The sequence below is a fragment of the Hibiscus syriacus genome, unplaced genomic scaffold (assembly GCF_006381635.1).
Source record: "Hibiscus syriacus cultivar Baekdansim isolate YM2019G1 unplaced genomic scaffold, ASM638163v2 tig00111067_pilon, whole genome shotgun sequence".
NCBI lineage: Eukaryota > Viridiplantae > Streptophyta > Magnoliopsida > Malvales > Malvaceae > Hibiscus > Hibiscus syriacus.
This window is the reverse complement of record NW_024062969.1, coordinates 1135045-1152065: the sequence shown is the minus strand read 5'-3', so window position 1 is coordinate 1152065 and position 17021 is coordinate 1135045. Positions and strand designations below refer to the sequence as shown.

Genomic DNA, 17021 nt, shown 5'->3' with positions numbered 1-17021 from the left:
AGACTAGAAGGACGTAATAAATAAATATGAACAAATCAGAGCCTCGATAATCAATTTAAAATAAATACAGGGACCAGAAACAAAAATAACCCATAAATAAAGTTTGTAGACTAAAATAAAATAACCAAGAAACATAGAGGACTAAATAATAATTAATTCTAAACATTTATACAAAATCAATGACCAAAATAAAAAGTGCATAAATACGATTGTCAAATTTGAATGTTAACAAAAATAATAATATTAACAAAGAAACATTGGATGGACTATTTACCCGATGAGATGACAAATCAACATCATTAAAAGAGCAAATATTACGTTGCTTTTTCCCACAGGCTTCACCTCTTGAGAATGGTGCATGACAACATCCTTTTTCAGCTTTAAATGATCCCATATTCAGTTTTAAATCAATCGGTTCAAATTGGTGTATGTTGGCCTCTCGATATCAAGGGATCTTCGGTATGTGTAGTAAATCGCTTCATGTCCAAGAGGACAACCACATCGGTGTACTCAAGAAGAGAGTGTGTGGATAGAATGCTATTGTAAGGCTCCACAACTGCTGTTGAGACCTGCGGTGAATGATAGATGGTGAACCCAAGCTTTGATTTTTTTCGATAATCAACTGACAGATGCTCCAACAATAAAGATCCCATACCAGATCCAGTACCACCACCGACAACATTAAACACCATAAACCCTTGCAACCCAGTACAGTTATTAGCTAACTTCCTAACTCGATCTAGGCAGAGATCCACAATTTCCTTCCTGGTCGTATAGTGGCCTCTGGCAAAATTATTAGCGGCATCTTCTTTTCCAGAAATAAGATGCTCGGGGTGGAAAAGTTGATGGTAAGTGTCGGTTCTAACTTCATCGATGACAGTGGGTTCCAGATCCACAAACACAGTTCTCGGCACGTGCTTTCCCGAACCCATTTTACTGAAGAAAGTGTTGAAAGAATTGTGTGCCACACCCACTGATGTATCACCGGGCATGGTTCCATCAGGGTGGATTTCATGCTCGAGACAGTAAAGCTCCTAGCAAGAATTCCCGACCTGAATCTCAGCTTGGCCAATGTGGACTCTAATAATTTCCCTCATCTTTGATTCTTTTTCTCTTGGTTTGGCCAAAATGAGTAAAGATCTGGGATTTAGGGGATTCAATACAAAGGGAACTGAGCTAAAACTAATCGGATCTTTTTCATAAGTGTTTTTTTCCTGTTGTTGGCGCATAGAGCTGCATATAAAGCAGTTCAATGGTTCCATCGGTTCTGGTGGTGGACAACACGTTCATCCACGGCTCTCCAAATCATGGAACCACGAAGGCCAATCTTTAGGGATTTCAGAGACCCTAGTGGGATCGAGTCCCACAAGTCTGCATGCACATCCGGTGTAACCATGAGAAATAGCAACGATTCCCATGGAATCCGACCAGGCTGCACAGTTCAAAGGTTTTTCCCAGGATAGATCTTTTAATCAATAAAGAAAGTGGGATAGTGGGGTTGAACATGGGACCTGTAAAAAAATAATAATAATAATAATAATATAATATAATATAACTTTTTTATAGACCCGGACAAAAATGAGTGTCTACAGCTGCCCCTCTTTGCACATTTTTATATTAACAAGAATAGGGAAAAAATGAAAAAAAACAACTAATTTTTATCTGATTCTCTTTTTTGATTTGATTTGGGGGATGACACTGCTCATAGGTGATGAAGAGGTTTGATCATCTAAGGGTGATAGTGTTTGTTGTGACACTAATTCGCTCCATTGGGCACGATATCCTTTTTCATGAAGTTGAAATCGAAGGTGACTCCTTCGTTGTGAAGTTGAGTTGAGCTGTAAAATCCCGAGCACAATGTCCTTCGTCGTGAAGTTGAAATCATGGAGTTCTTGAGCGCGATAACCCTCGTTGTGACGTTGAAACCGAGCTCAAAGTATTGGGAAGTAGCTCATGAATTGTCTTCTAGCCCAATATATTTATTGTGAAGCTGAAATTTAACCTGAATGAAATAGGTTTTTCATTGTTGTGTCACAGATGACTCCTTTATCGTGAAGTTGGGTCAATCTTTTGGGTACGATATCCTTTGTTGTGAAGTTAAAATTGTAGGTTTGATGACAGATAACTCTTCTAACCTTTGAGTTATGTTGCACTGGCTGGGGAATGAATCCCTATTTTTATAGATGACTTTAAGTCGATCCGTTGGGCACAATATCCTTCGTCGTGAAGTTTAATTCGTGGATGGCTCATTCGTTGTGAAGTTGAGCCTTGAATTGGCTATCCTTCTTTATGAAGTTGAAATCCAATCTAGAGATGGATGCTGCTTGTGGGCACAATATCCTTCGTCGTGACATTGAAATCGTGGATGACTCCTTCGTTGTGAAGTTAAGCCTTGAATTGTATATCCTTTGTTATGAAGTTGAAATTTAATCTAGAGATGGATGCTGCTTATGGGATCGATATCATTCATCGTGAAGTTGTAATCATGGATGGCTCTTTCGTTGTGAAGTTGAACCTTGAATTTGATATCCTTCATTGTGAAGTTGAAATCCAATATTGAGTAAGTTTCACCAAATTGGCTTTGAATTAGATAACCTTCGTCGTGAAATTGAAATCCAATCTCTAGTAAGTTTCACCAAATTGGCTTTGAGTTGGATATCGTTCGTAGTGAAGTTGAAATCCAATCTTGAGTAAGTTTCACCAAAATTAGCTTTGAGTTGGATATCCTTCGTCATGAAGTTGAAATCCAATCTTGAGTAAGTTTCGCTTCGTTCAATATCCTTCGCTGTGAAGTTGAAATTGACTTTGAATGAAACTGAAAAGTTGTTTGTTGACAGACTCTCCTTCGCTGTGAAGTTGAGCTTTGAATTGGATATCTTTCGTTGTGAAGTTGAAATCTAATCTTGTGTAAGTTGCATTGTTTCGAGTCCAATATCCTTCACTGTGAAGTTGAAATTAACTTTGAATGAAACTGAAAATTTGTTTGTTGACACACAGGTTTTCTCGGCTTAAGCTATGGTGTAAATTTCCTTTAAACAAAGGATGACCTCCATTCGCGGGTCTAAACCGATCATAATTCTTTGGATGACTCCCTTCACGGGAAAGCCAAATTTTTTCAGCCAGATATCATTCGTCGTGGAGTTGAAATCTGGCTTGAAAATGTGAACTGGAAACTAGCCACTTGTCGTTGAGTTAAGTTGAACTGGATCCGTTCTGAATTGTCTCTCGAACCAGTCTGAAGTAGATTTTAAGATCTATTGATCTTTCAATATGTCAAATTGGTTGAGGTGTAGCTCATCGCTCCTGAGTTAAGCAACCACTATCAATTTTTTACAAACTCTTTTGAATCAAGTATCTTTCGCCTTGAAGTTGAAACTTGACTCTAAAGTTGCAAAAATTATGTATGTGAAAAATGATAAATATGAAGCTCTAAAATGTATGCATAATGAATTAGTTCTTGTTTTATTCCTTGTACAGAATCTCATTTTTTGTCTGTTGGTTCCTACATGTGGAGGAAATGCCTTCGGAAGATCTGATCGTTCGCATCAGGATTTTGAATCCCTGAAGATGCCCAAATATTCAATGTTGAATCTCCAAAAATGCCCCAACATTTGATGTTGAATCTTCAAAGGTGCCCCCATTGTTCCTCATTTCTTGCTTTAGCATTGATTCTAAGCATGAGATTAGTTTCTAAGAGCCACATGTCACTTACCAAGATCCACTCTAGAGAGATTGTCTTGTTTGAAAAATGTTTTTCTTTCTCTTTTATTTTCGAGATCTGAAAATATCAATTAGAAGAGTTTTGAAAAATGTTTAATCAAAGATTTGAAAATATTGCCCCTTTCTAGGTTTTACAATTGACAAATTATAAAACAAGAGTTCATTGGATATCAAAGAATTAATTATATTGTTAATACTTCAATAAATTATAGCTATTTGACAAGTGTCAAGATCAAATATATATTTGGGATATGGTTAAGAAAGGACAGGATAAAAGAGTCTCAGGTTATTGTGTTTAGTCAAAGGTTTGACATTCTTATTTCTTTGATGTTCACTGGTATGATGGGGTAGCTTGTATGCACCTCTACTGGAAGTGTTCTTCGACTCACAGCTATACTAGTCACACTCAGATTGCGTCAAGGAATCTGTACGATCACCTCGGCTCCACAATTTTATATTCAATCGCCTTTTCAGGTTTTCAACTCGAATCCTCCTTTGGTTCAAAAACGTTATTCAGGATTTACGTCTTGAACCCCCTTTGTTATTTTTCGTATCATGCATTAAAGATTTTAGAAAACCTTTTGCAAATAAAAATTAATCCTGATGGGCAGAATAAAATCTGAAGATAGTCTCTTCTGTTCAGAAACCCATGTATGATTAGAAGGGACTTTTAAGGCACGTAATGTAGGCCATGGTTCATGGTTATGAAAGAAAGGGATAAAAGGCCCAAACATGTGTTTAAGAGTGATTGAACCAAGGATCAATTCATTTTGATGTCTTTAAACTTGTCTTGTTCAATTTGAATCTGCTCGTATGAGTCTCTCTCTTGATGCTCTATGATCTTCGAAGTGAAGTGATTCTGGAATAATTGTGCTTGATCAATCTCATAGTTCGAAGCTTGATGCGCCATTTGACTCGAAGGTATCTTTACATGTGTTTCTTATCCCTTTTTCTTTGTTTATTCTCTTTTTTTCTTTTTGTTTTTGAAGACACTAGTTTTTTTTCATTTGGGTTTTTTTTATATTATTATTATTTTTTACATAATTTATATTTTTTACTATTATCATTATTAATTAAATTATTAATACATGCCCAAAAATTACAAACAGGAGCCCAATTATAACCCCAAGCCCAGTCCAGGCCCAAGTGGAGACTCAACCCGAATACAGAGGAAACCCTAGACAATTCTTAGCCTCCAGCCGCCAACAATCTCAGCCGTTGGATATGGCAAGATCCAACGATCCTGATGCTTCTATATGAAAATCCTAGGGTATGATACCCTAGGGCAAACACGGAGAGCCGCCTCAGCTTCCAGTAGCCATTGCCGACAGTCCACTACCAGGTGCCTCGTCCAGCCACTTCCAACGCCAGTTGTCGCTATACACCCCGCCGTTTCAACAGGAGATCATCCACATTATAACCCTAATGTGAGTCACCACCATAGGTTCTATGACTCACCGAATGGTGCTCTATTACCCGGTCCGATGTGGGTACCATAGTGGTCTACAAAGGCCATTGAATCTGCGAAATAAAAACAAGGATAGCAACCAGAAAACAACAAGTAAAAAAAAAAAGAGAGAGCAACCAAGAAAGGAGAAACAGAAAACGGAACAACACCAAGCAACCAACAACAGAGAAGAAACGAGCAACCCCACAACCAAACCACCAAAATACAGAGAAAAAAAAATAGAGGAACATTACCGAGGAAGCGAAACCACCACCGGAGACTCCACACACCTTCACGAGCCACCATAAAAATAGAAATACCAAAGGTATTTCTTTAAGATCTACGAAAATCCATGGATTTTTAGGTTAAACAAAGGTTAGGTTTGGGCTTAGATCGTCCCGATCTATCGTTTGGGAAAATTTCATGTTTTTCAGCCACCGGCGACGGTGGCCGGCGATGGGGTTGTGGCGGCGTGTGGCTACCGGTCGATGTCTGGTTTTCCTCCATTGAGGGAAACCTAGAGAGAGGAGAGAGAAAATTTTTCTCTCAATTTAGAGAGAGAACAAAAAAGAAATAAATGGAAATTTTGGCCTTAAGGCCGAGTATATTAGGGTATTTATACCCTCCCTTAAACGACGTCGTTTAAGGGAGGGACCTCTGCGTAATTAAGTTAATGTAAAACCCTGTCTGCAATACCTCATAGTTTGTAATCTTTTCATTTTAGTCACTAAATTAAATTTATGATACTTTTAATTCAGTTTTTTAATTTTAATTTTTTTTATTTTAGTCCTTTACATAAAATAACAGATATTTTAAGTAAAATAACAGATATTTTAAGTAAAATAACATATTTAGTCCTCTAATTTTAATAATTAATATTTTAACCCCGAATAGCATGTTTTAATTTGATGTATGAATTTGATATAATTTTATTCTAGTTATTAAATTAATACATTGGTTAAAATCGTATGTTTAGTCACTGTAATTTTAAATGATTAATTACTAATTAGGGTATTTAAGTTTTATATGTTATAATTTAAACATTACTTTCATTTAATTACCAGTTTTATTACTGTTTATATTTAATATTATAATTTTAATTTCATTTATTTTAGTTATTGTTTAAATTTATTTTTATATGTTTTCAATATATTTAAATATTATTATTATTATTATTATTATTTAGCCATATTTATTTATTTATTTGTGTGTTTTTTTTAATAAAATCCTATTTATAAATTTAATTTTATAAATTACTTTTAAAAATAATATTTTAATATATATTTATTTTTCAATATTAAGAAAGGATAATCTTAAAGCAACTAGATGTCCATTTTCTGATATTTTTAAATAAATAAATATTTACTTTTATAAATTATATATATTAATCTATTTTTTAATTATTTTTAGATAAATGTTTTAATATTTATTTATTTTTTTAAATATTAAGAAAATAGCTGTCTTAAAGCACCTAGAAGTCCTTTTCTGATATTTTAAAATAAATAAATATCTTACTTATATATAAATTAATAGATTTTCTTAAAATTATAAATTTGAAATAATAAGATTATAAATTAAATATATCTTTGAACTTTTAAATTTATAATAATAGAGACAATTTATAATTAATAAGTATCAATTTTGGGCGTTATTGGGGTGCTAATCATTCCCTAAACGTAATCGACCACGAATCTTTATCTACTAAAAATATTTTTAGTAACACGCATATCAGTTTATCTTTAAAATTATGTTTTCTTAAAAACTATTTTAAAAGATTATTTTCAGGTATTTGACCTACCTAACCTAAAAATGTCAATGGCGACTCCCAAAATATTTTTTTTAAATCAAAATTATTTATTCATTTTTTTTCTCGCCAAGTAAAATTTCATGCCTGAGCAAAACTGGTTACGACAGTTTTGATTGGATCTTCGCACTTGGCATTTGGTTCACCTTTTGGTATCTCCTTTGGATTGATGTCTTCACTCATGTGAGCAGATTTCCTCCACCTTACCCCTAGTGTGGAGGGTGATCCTTGGTTAGGGTTTAATCAGAAGAAAAATACTATAAGCTCAAAAGGAGACAACAAGGGATATATATATATATGGATAAATGAAATAAAGTCGTTCATCATCTCATACACAAAAGTCCTCACAGAAGAGGTAGCCACAGGGGGATAGATTTTCAGGATTAATTTTATTCACATGAAAACAGTGTAATTAGTGCATGATAGAATTATTTCGAATGAAATCTTCTTTCTGCTTCTTGCTCTCAGCATGTCTCAATGTTCAGGCTTCTTACAAAATGCCCCAAGTTGAGTCTTAGAAGAAGGCTCATGTTCAAATGAACAACTCAATGCCTTAGGTTCAAAAAATGTCAATTTTGCGCTAAAAAGTCAATGTGTGACTTTGTTGAGCCAAAGAAAGGTATAACTCTTTGTGTATCTAAAAGATAAAGACAATGTTCAAAAGTTTCAAAGGGTGGTAAAGTCAAAATCTGGTCTTTTGGTAATAACCATGAGTTATTTTGGGTAAAGAATTAAGGTATTTTATTTTTGGGGTTTTAGACAGGATAATAAAGGTATAATCTTGCCATATGTCAAAAATCTATAATTCTTGAAGAATTAGAAGAATCATTAATTCATTTAATATTCAAAGAACTAAAGATTATCGTTCAATTATTATACCTTAGAAAGTAGCATAAATTTAGTCGTTTAAAAAATTAAGCAAACATGAAAGATCAAAAACGTGTTCAAACAAAATAATGCTCTCAGTGCAAATGGTAGATGCAATGCCCCTTTCTTCGATTGTCCATGCCCCTGAATACATCAGGTTTTAGATCTTGCGCTTCAGTGCCTTACAGTTATTAGAGAAATGTTTGGAGCTTCCTATGTGGTAACTACACACAGCTTCAACATCGTAGCCCTTAGGATATGGGGACTCTTTTCTCATATCATCCTGGCAGGCTTAGTCCTACAACCAGCTGATCAGGCTCCCACTGTACTTATTTCAGCTTTTTCTTTAATTGTTAAAATCTTGCTTCCATGTGGTGTCATGTGGTTAAGACCACTTCATCGAATCCTCCATGGAGAAATTTCATGTTTATGAAAATGCTTAAAAATGAAATGTAGATGCAAAATGCAAAAATGCATTAAATGTTCAAGGCATTGATTCGAAAACATGTATGTTACTATAAATAATCTTTATTGGGACAAAAGTGTTATTTCTTAAGAGACAAAAACATCCTAAAGGTACATTATGACTAAGTCTTCTAGACTCGAAATAGGTTTACTAGTGTTCTGCCTTCGTATGTCACCGGTCGAATACCCGGTCGAACCACTCCGGCTTCTCTGGCTAAACCGTGCAAGTGACGAGCTGCTTTTTGTACTTGTTCCCAGAAGTATTGAATGACTGCATCTCTAGCTTTCATCCTTTACTAAATATACGTTCTCTAACGGAAATGCCATTGAAATCTTCCATCAAAGGGATTGTCTGAAGTTCATTTAATGTTTCTTGAATTTGTCAACAATGACTTCCAATTTCAGTTATCGCCTTGCCATCATGTTCTTATTGTCTTTGAAGGGACTCTCCAGGTCAGTAATATTTTTCTCGTCTTGCCCCTGAAACATTTGCTAACCCATTTTTGAAAAGTTGACTTTTGATGTGCTTGATTGTGGGCACCGTGTAGATTGTCCTCCTTTTCTTTCCGAGTCTTTTCTGACCATAGTCGGGCCTCTGCTTTTTCATTTCTTGTATTATAACTCCTTTTTCCATTAATGCAAACTATTTACATTTAACGAACATGTTTTGGTGGATCAATACCTCTTTTGAATGATGCAAGTCATAAAAATAATAAAATAAAAGAAGACAAAAATGAAAGAAAAAAAGTTAGTTAGATAAAGATAATAATCAAAATGATAATGAAAATAAAAAATCCTACCCCATATGATATCTACCCCACATGCTTATTATTCCTACCCGGACATGATCTCTACCCCGCATGTTAATTTTGAACAAGTCTTAACCGCATATCTTTCTAGTTCGCATGCTTTGAACAGAAAGTAAAGCATGAAATAACTCAAAACAATCTAGGGTTTGAAATGAAGTTTTGGGGTGGTCTCTAACTCCTTGTAGTCTCCCGGTTTAGGTTCTAAAGAAGGTACCCGAGTTCTCCTTACTGGTGCCCCCTTGGGCTTGCCAACCCTTAGTCCTAAGCCCAATACAAGCTCATGTGGACTAAGTTAAACTCGAGAGGATACATTCCCTTATGCCCGCAAGATGAATAAATTCACACGAAGACATAAGATATATGAATACCTAAGGTTACTTGCTAGGCCTGTGTGGAGAATAAATTCTCACGAAGTCATCGCTTTCACCCCCACTTAAAAAGGTTCGAAGCTCGGGTATAAAGCCTTAGATGGAAAAAGTTAAAGATATGAAATCATTGAAAAAAAACGCTAGTACAACTATTTATTTGAAAAATAATCAAACATAAATAATTAGAATCGAATAAATAAATTAAAATTAAAATTTAAAAATTCGATCATAATTATTTACCTTTTGATCAAATAAAATTATCCTAAAAAAAGATCATAAATAAAGATAAAAAATAAGACAAAAAAAACAAAGAGTTAATATTAAGATCAAAATAAAAAATAAGTAAATAGAAAGAATGAAAGAAAATTCAATTAAAAAGGATTAAATTAAAAAGAATTAAAATTCATGGATCAAATTAATTCTAGAAATGAGATGCAAGAGAAAAACATAATATTAGAGGACTTAAAATAGCAAAAACATGCATTAAAAGGACTGAACTGGTATTAACAGACTAGAAGGACATAATAAATAAATATGAACAAATCAGAGCCCCAATAATCAATTTAAAATAAATATAGGGACCAGAAACAAAAATAACCCATAAATAACGTTTGTAGACTAAAATAAAATAACCAGGAAACATGGACGACTAAACAATAATTAATTCTAAACATTTATATCAAATCAGTGACCAAAATAAAAAGTGTACAAATATGATTATCAAATTCGAATGTTAACAAAAATAATAATATTAACAAAGAAACATTGGATGGACTATTTATCCGATGAGATGACAAATCAATATCATTAAAAGTGCAAAGATTACTTTGCTTTTTCCGACAGGCTTTACCTCTTGAGAATGGTGCATGACAACATCCTTTTTCAGCTTTAAATGATCCCATATTCAACTTTAAATCAATCGGTTCAAATTGGTGTACATTGGCCTCTCGATATCAAGGGATCTTCGGCATGTGTTGTGTAAGGTATGGCTCATAAATATACCAGAGTTTTCTATTATAAATAGAGATGTAACCTAAACCTATGAGAATTGAATAAAATTTTCTAGCGCCGCCTAGGCACCGAGGACGTAAGCAAATTGCCGAACCTCGTTAAAATTCTTGTGTTCTTTCATTTACTTTACCCGATTTATCAACAATTGATATCAGATGTCAAGAGCAAAATTCGAAGTCGTGAAATTTGATGATCTGGGTAACTTCAGATTATGGAAAACGAGGGTGAAGGATCTGTTGGCGCAGCAGGGGATCCTGAAGGCTTTGCGACCTACAAAGCCGGCGTCGATGGAGGAGGAAGATTGGGAAGAATTGCAACAACGAGCGGCAGGAACCATACGATTATGCTTGGCGACGAGGTTATGTATCACGTCATGCATCTATCGTCTCCAAACGAAATTTAGAGAAAGTTGGAAAGTCAGTTTATGTCCAAATCCTTAACGACAAAACTGTATCTAAAGCAGCGACTGTATGGGCTGAAGATGTAGAACGATCATGATTTGGCACAACACGTGAATGTCTTCAATCAAATCGTTTCTGATTTGGCTCGCTTGATGTAAAAATTGAGGATGAAGACAGAGCGATGATTTTGTTGTGTTCGTTGCCTCCCTCTTACGAACACATGGTGACTACTCTTACATATGGGAAAGAGACTATCAACGTTGAGGAGATTACTGCAGCCTTGTTGGCTCACAACCAGCGGAATCAGAATGCAGGGGAAAGCTCTCAAGCCGATAGCTTATATGTCAAGGGTAATCGAGATCGTGGACGGAAGCCAGAGAAGGCAGGGTCTGGGAAGCGGAATTCCAGATCCAAATCTAGGGATAAGAAGATGATTCACTGTTACAAGTGCAAGGAGGCAGGACATATAAAGCGAGACTGTCCGAAGTTGAAAAAGCAGACTGATGAGAAGCGTGATGGCTCATCCAAGTCTGTGAACGTGGTCAAGGATGATAATTCTAATTGCAGTGAGGGTGATATGCTTTCTATTTCAACGACACAATTGACAGATGCTTGGATTCTTGATTCTGGATGTTCTTATCACATCACGCCAAATAGGGAATGGTTTTCGAAATACAGGCTGGTTAATTCTGGTTCGGTTTATTTGGTTGATGATGGATGTTGCAATATTGTTGGTATTGGTGATGTCAGAATTAAGATGCACGATGGCTCTGTTTAGACGTTGAGTGGTGTTCGACATATCCCAGACTTGAAGAAGAATTTGATTTCCTTGGGCCCTTTGCACAAGAATGGTTTTATCCCTAAGGCTAACGAGGATAGGGAAACCATTCGGATTGTTAAAGGAGCATTGACTGTGATGAAAGGCAAGATGACTGTAGGGAATATCTACAGATTGTTAGGGAGTACCGTTGCAGGTGGAGTTCATTCTGTTGAGTCCTGTGATGATATGACAAAATTGTGGCATATGCGCCTTGCTCATCTTAGTGAACGTGGTATGGCAGAATTACAGAAGAGAAACTTGTTGCATGGTGTCAAAAGCTGTAAGCTCGATTTTTGTAAGTATTGTGTTCTTGGTAAACAAACTAAAGTCCGTTTCAAGATTGCGAAGCACACAACTCAAGGGATTCTTGATTATGTGCATTCTGATGTATGGGGGCCTTCCACGACATCGTCTTTGGGTGGATCTAGGTATTATGTTACTTTTATTGATGATTTTTCACGGAAATTTTGGGTGTATTTTTTGAAACAGAAATCTGAAGTTTTTGAGAAGTTCAAGCTGTGGAAAGCTGAGGTAGAAAACCAAACAGGACGAAAAATCAAGTGTTTACGGTCTGACAATGGTACGGAGTACACAGATTCACAGTTCTTACACTTCTATAAGGAGCACGGGATTAAGAGACATTTTACAGTGCGCAAGACACCACAATAGAATGGTGTTGCGGAACGGATGAACAGGTCGTTAAATGAAAGAGCCAGATCTTTACGGTTGAATGCGGGGCTTCCCAAACACTTCTGGGCCGAGGTTGTTAATATGGCGTGTTATCTTATCAACAATCGCCAAGGGCATCATTGGCTGGGAAAGTTGCAGAAGAGGTATGGACTGGTCATGATGTTAGTTGTGATAACTTACGGATTTTTGGTTGTCCTACTTATGTGCATGTACCTCCTGATGAGAGATCCAAACTTGATGCAAAATCGAAGGAGTGCATTTTTTTGGTTACAAGAAAGGTGTCAAAGGATTCAAGTTCTGGGATCCAATTGCGAAGAAAATTGTGATCAGTAGAGATGTTGTTTTTGATGAACAATCCATGTTGCAACGGAAGAAAGGCACGACAGTGGTGGATTTCGAGCAGTTTCCAGTTGAGAAACCAGAAAGTTCTCAACCGACTTCTGGTGGTTCCACTATGGATGATTTGCAGGATTATAGTCTCGCCAGAGATAGGGTGAGACGGACGAATATAAAGCCTCCGAGTAGATTGGGTTTTGAAGACTTGGTCTCTTTTGCACTTATTGTTAGCAGTGATGATCCGGTTAATTTTCATGATGTTGTTACTCGTCAGGAAAACGACAAGTGGATGGCAGCCATGGTTGAGGAGATGGAGTCTTTGAATCACAATCGTACATGGGAGTTGGTTTGCCTTCCTGAGGGTAAAAAGACGATTGGTTGCAAATGGGTGTATAAGAAGAAACCAGCAGTAACAGAAAAAGAGGGGGAGAAGTTCAAGTTCAAGGCTCGTTTGGTAGCAAAGGGTTTTTCACAGCAGAAAGGAGTTGATTATGATGAAATTTTTTCTCCTGTGGTCAGGCACACTTCAATCCGAGCAGTACTTGCATTGGTGGCCAGTTGGGATTTGCATTTAGAGCAGATGGATGTTAAAACTGCTTTTTTGCATGGTGATTTAGAGGACCAGATCTACATGCGGCAACCTGAAGGTTTCACTTAACCTGGAAACGAGCATTTAGTTTGCAGATTGAAGAAATCTTTGTACGGTTGAAACAGTCTCCGAGACAGTGGTATACACGGTTTGACTCCTATATGATCAAGATTGGCTACAACCGATGTGGTATGATTGTTGTGTCTATGTTAAGATCCTTGATGATGGTTCTTTTATTTTTCTATTATTGTATGTTGATGATATGTTGATTGCTGCGAAGAACATGGATGATGTTATCGGTTTGAAAACTTTATTAAGTCAGGAATTTGATATGAAAGATTTAGGTGCTGCAAAGAAAATTCTTGGAATGGAAATTTGCAGGGACAGAGACTCAAGGAGACTGTGGCTATCTCAACGGGGTTATGTTGAAAAAATGCTAGAAAGGTTTGCGATGAGCAACGAAAAACCAGTTAGCACTCCATTGGCGAACCACTTTAAGCTCTCATCAGAACAGTGCCCTAAGACAGATAAGGAAGCTGAAGATATGGCAAAGGTTTCGTATTCTAATGCTGTTGGCTGTTTGATATATGCAATGGTATGTACTCGTCCTGATTTAGCTCATGTTGTTAGTCAAGTTTGTAAGTACATGTCTAAACCTGGTAAGCAACATTGGGAAGCAGTCAAGTGGATCTTTCGATACTTAAAGGGTACTGTGGGACATGGAATTATTTTTGGTAGTCAACGAGATAATCCTTTGGTTGTAGGATATGTGGATTCAGACTATGCAGGTGACTTGGATAATAGAAGATCTATGACAGGGTATGTTTTTACTCTTGGTGGAGGACCTATTTGTTGGAAGTCTACTGTTCAATCTGTAGTGGCACTATCTACAACTGAAGCTGAGTACATGGCAGTGGCTGAAGCTGCAAAAGAAGCTTTATGGCTCACTGGTTTAGTGAAGGAGTTGGGTGTTCAGCAAGGTGGAGTTCAGCTGCTTTGCGAGAATCAAAGTGCTATTCACTTAGCTAAGAATCAGGTATATCGTGCTAGAACTAAGCACATTGATGTACGTTTTCACAAGATCAGAGAGTTGGTTGCATCTGAAGAGATTTTGTTTCAGAAGGTACACACTGATGAGAATGCCGCTGATATGTTCACCAAGCCAGTTAAGACAGACAAGTTCAAGCATTGCTTGGACTTGTTGAATGTTTCAAGTTATTAAAGAACTAAGGTAACCCAACCCATATTGAATGTTTCCTAAGGGGCAGGATATTCGCCAAGGTGGAGATTTGTAAGGTATGACTCATAAATATACCGGTAAAGCGGACAGGGGATGGAGCGGAGTGAGCGAAATCAGCGAACATCAACTGTCCTTACAAAGAAAGTCTCGTAGAGGGGGTTACGATTATGTGGGTTGGGGCTGCGCCCCTGTAGTACGGTACAGGGTTAATTTTGTAATTATGTACCAGATTTTTCTATTATAAATAGAGATGTAACCTAAACCTATGAGAATTGAATAAAATTTTCTAGCGCCGCCTAGGCACCGAGGACGTAAGCACATTGCCGAACCTAGTTAAAATTCTTGTGTTCTTTTGTTTACTTTGCCCGAATTATCAACATGTTGTAAATCGCTTCATTGTCCAAGAGCACAGCCACATCGGTGTGATCAAGAAGAGAGTACGTGGACAGAACGTTATTGTAAGGCTCCACAACTGCTGTTGAGACCTGGGGTGAAGGATAGATGGTGAACCCAAGCTTCAATTTTTTTCCATAATCAACTGACAGACGCTCCAACAACAAAGATCCCATACCAGATACAGTACTACCACCGATAGCATCAAACACCATAAACCCTTGCAACCCAGTATAGTTATCAGCTAACTTCCTAACTCGATCTAGGCAGAGATCCACAATTTCCTTCCCGATCGTATAGTGGCCTCTGACAAAATTATTAGCGGCATCTTCTTTTCCAAAAATAAACTGCTTGGGTGGAAAAGTTGACGGTAAGCGCCGGTTCTAACTTCATCGATGACAGTTGGTTCCAGATCCACAAACACAGTTAAAGCTCCCAGCAAGAATTCACGATCTAAATCTCGGCTTGGCCAATGTGGACGCTAATAATTTCCTTCATATTTGATTCTTTTTCTCTTGGTTTGGCCAAAATGAGTAAAGATCTGGGATTTAGGGGATCCGATACAAAGGGATCTGAGCTAAATCTGATTGGATCTTTTTCAAGTCCTTGTTTTTCAGAAGGTGTTTTTCCTGTTGATGGCGCATAGAGCTGCAAATAAAGCAGTTCAATGGTTCCACCGATTCTGGTGGACAACACGTTCATACATGGCTCCCCAAATCACAGAACCACGAAGGCCGATCTTTAAAGATTTCAGAGACCCTAATAGGATCGAGTCCCACAAGTCCGCATGCACGTCCGGTGAAACCATGAGAAATAGCAACGATTCCCATGGAATCCGGACCAGCTGCACAGTTCAAAGGTTTTTCCCAGGACATATCTTTTAATCAATAAAGAAAGTGGGATAGTGGGGTTGAACATGGGGTATGCAAACAAAATATTAATAAAAATATTAATAATAATAATGATTATTATATTAAAAATATAATATAATATAATTTTTTTTAGATCCAGACAAAAATAGGTGTCTACAAATACCTATTGGCGGTGGTAGGTCCAAGGATCCTATTAGTCTAACAGAATATATCACGACAATACCATTCAATATTCGCACTAACATATACCCTCTTGACCGAGCACTACTCTTTTTAGTAGATTGAAATCCTAGTCTTATGTTAAAGGTGTATTAGGCTTAGTTACTATATAAAACCCATTGCTTATGTTGATCCTTCTTATTTTCTCTCGAATACTAAAGATGAGCTTCTTAGTTTCTCTCGAACACTAAGTATTTTTCTTAAGGAATGGCTACTCTTATAGCTTGTAATACCCAAAATTAATTAAAAGAGAGTCGATGACTAAATTATAAATTTTTTAAAATTTCTAGCATAGTTTTGGAACTTGTGTGAAGTTCATGGACTTAACCTTGAATTATTCCATTTTTCTAGTCAATGAAAATTAAAAATTTGAGAAACTCCTGTTCGAGAATCAACCCCAAAATTCCCTAATTTTAACCTAAACCCTAAACTAAAATCCAACTCCATCATAACCCCTCTGGCCAGCCACCTCAGGTCGGCGGTCGAGTGCAACGTCGTCACCATCAGACTCTGCAATGACCGACAATCCAACCTCGACCTTTAGATCACCCGTTTAGGCCTCTGTTCATTGCGTAGAAGATCGTTTTGAAGCCTCCTCGTCGCTCTCTACTCCGGCCAGCGGTATATGTCCCCACCAATTTCAGTTGAAGTGTCGCGACCGTATGACCAAAACAACTAAGGTCGTTCAGTGCTATCTGCCTCCGTTCACCGTGGGGGAGCTAGCCAAAGTTTGTCGAATCCATAGCGCTGACATCATATTTTTCTCGATTTTGGCCTATCGAGACATCGACTCACCTCACTGTCGCTGCCATTAGACTCACCATCGCATTCACTCCAAACCTAGTCCTTGGGTCACTCTGTCGCCGCCATTTTCAACGTCGTCGGAGTGGGTAAGCTTGGGTTTATAGTTTGGTTAATTTTCGTCTGATTTTGGCATGGTTTTGGTTGATGTTTGGCTAAATATTGATTG

The 17021-nt window shown here is 36.9% G+C and overlaps 2 pseudogenes; both read right to left on the bottom strand.

Moving 5' to 3' along the window:
• Positions 1–402: 402 nt before the first annotated feature.
• On the bottom strand, positions 403–1099 carry LOC120151682 (annotated as a pseudogene).
• Positions 1100–10390: 9291 nt separating this feature from the next.
• On the bottom strand, positions 10391–15458 carry LOC120151681 (annotated as a pseudogene).
• Between the last annotated feature and the right edge of the window lie 1563 nt (positions 15459–17021).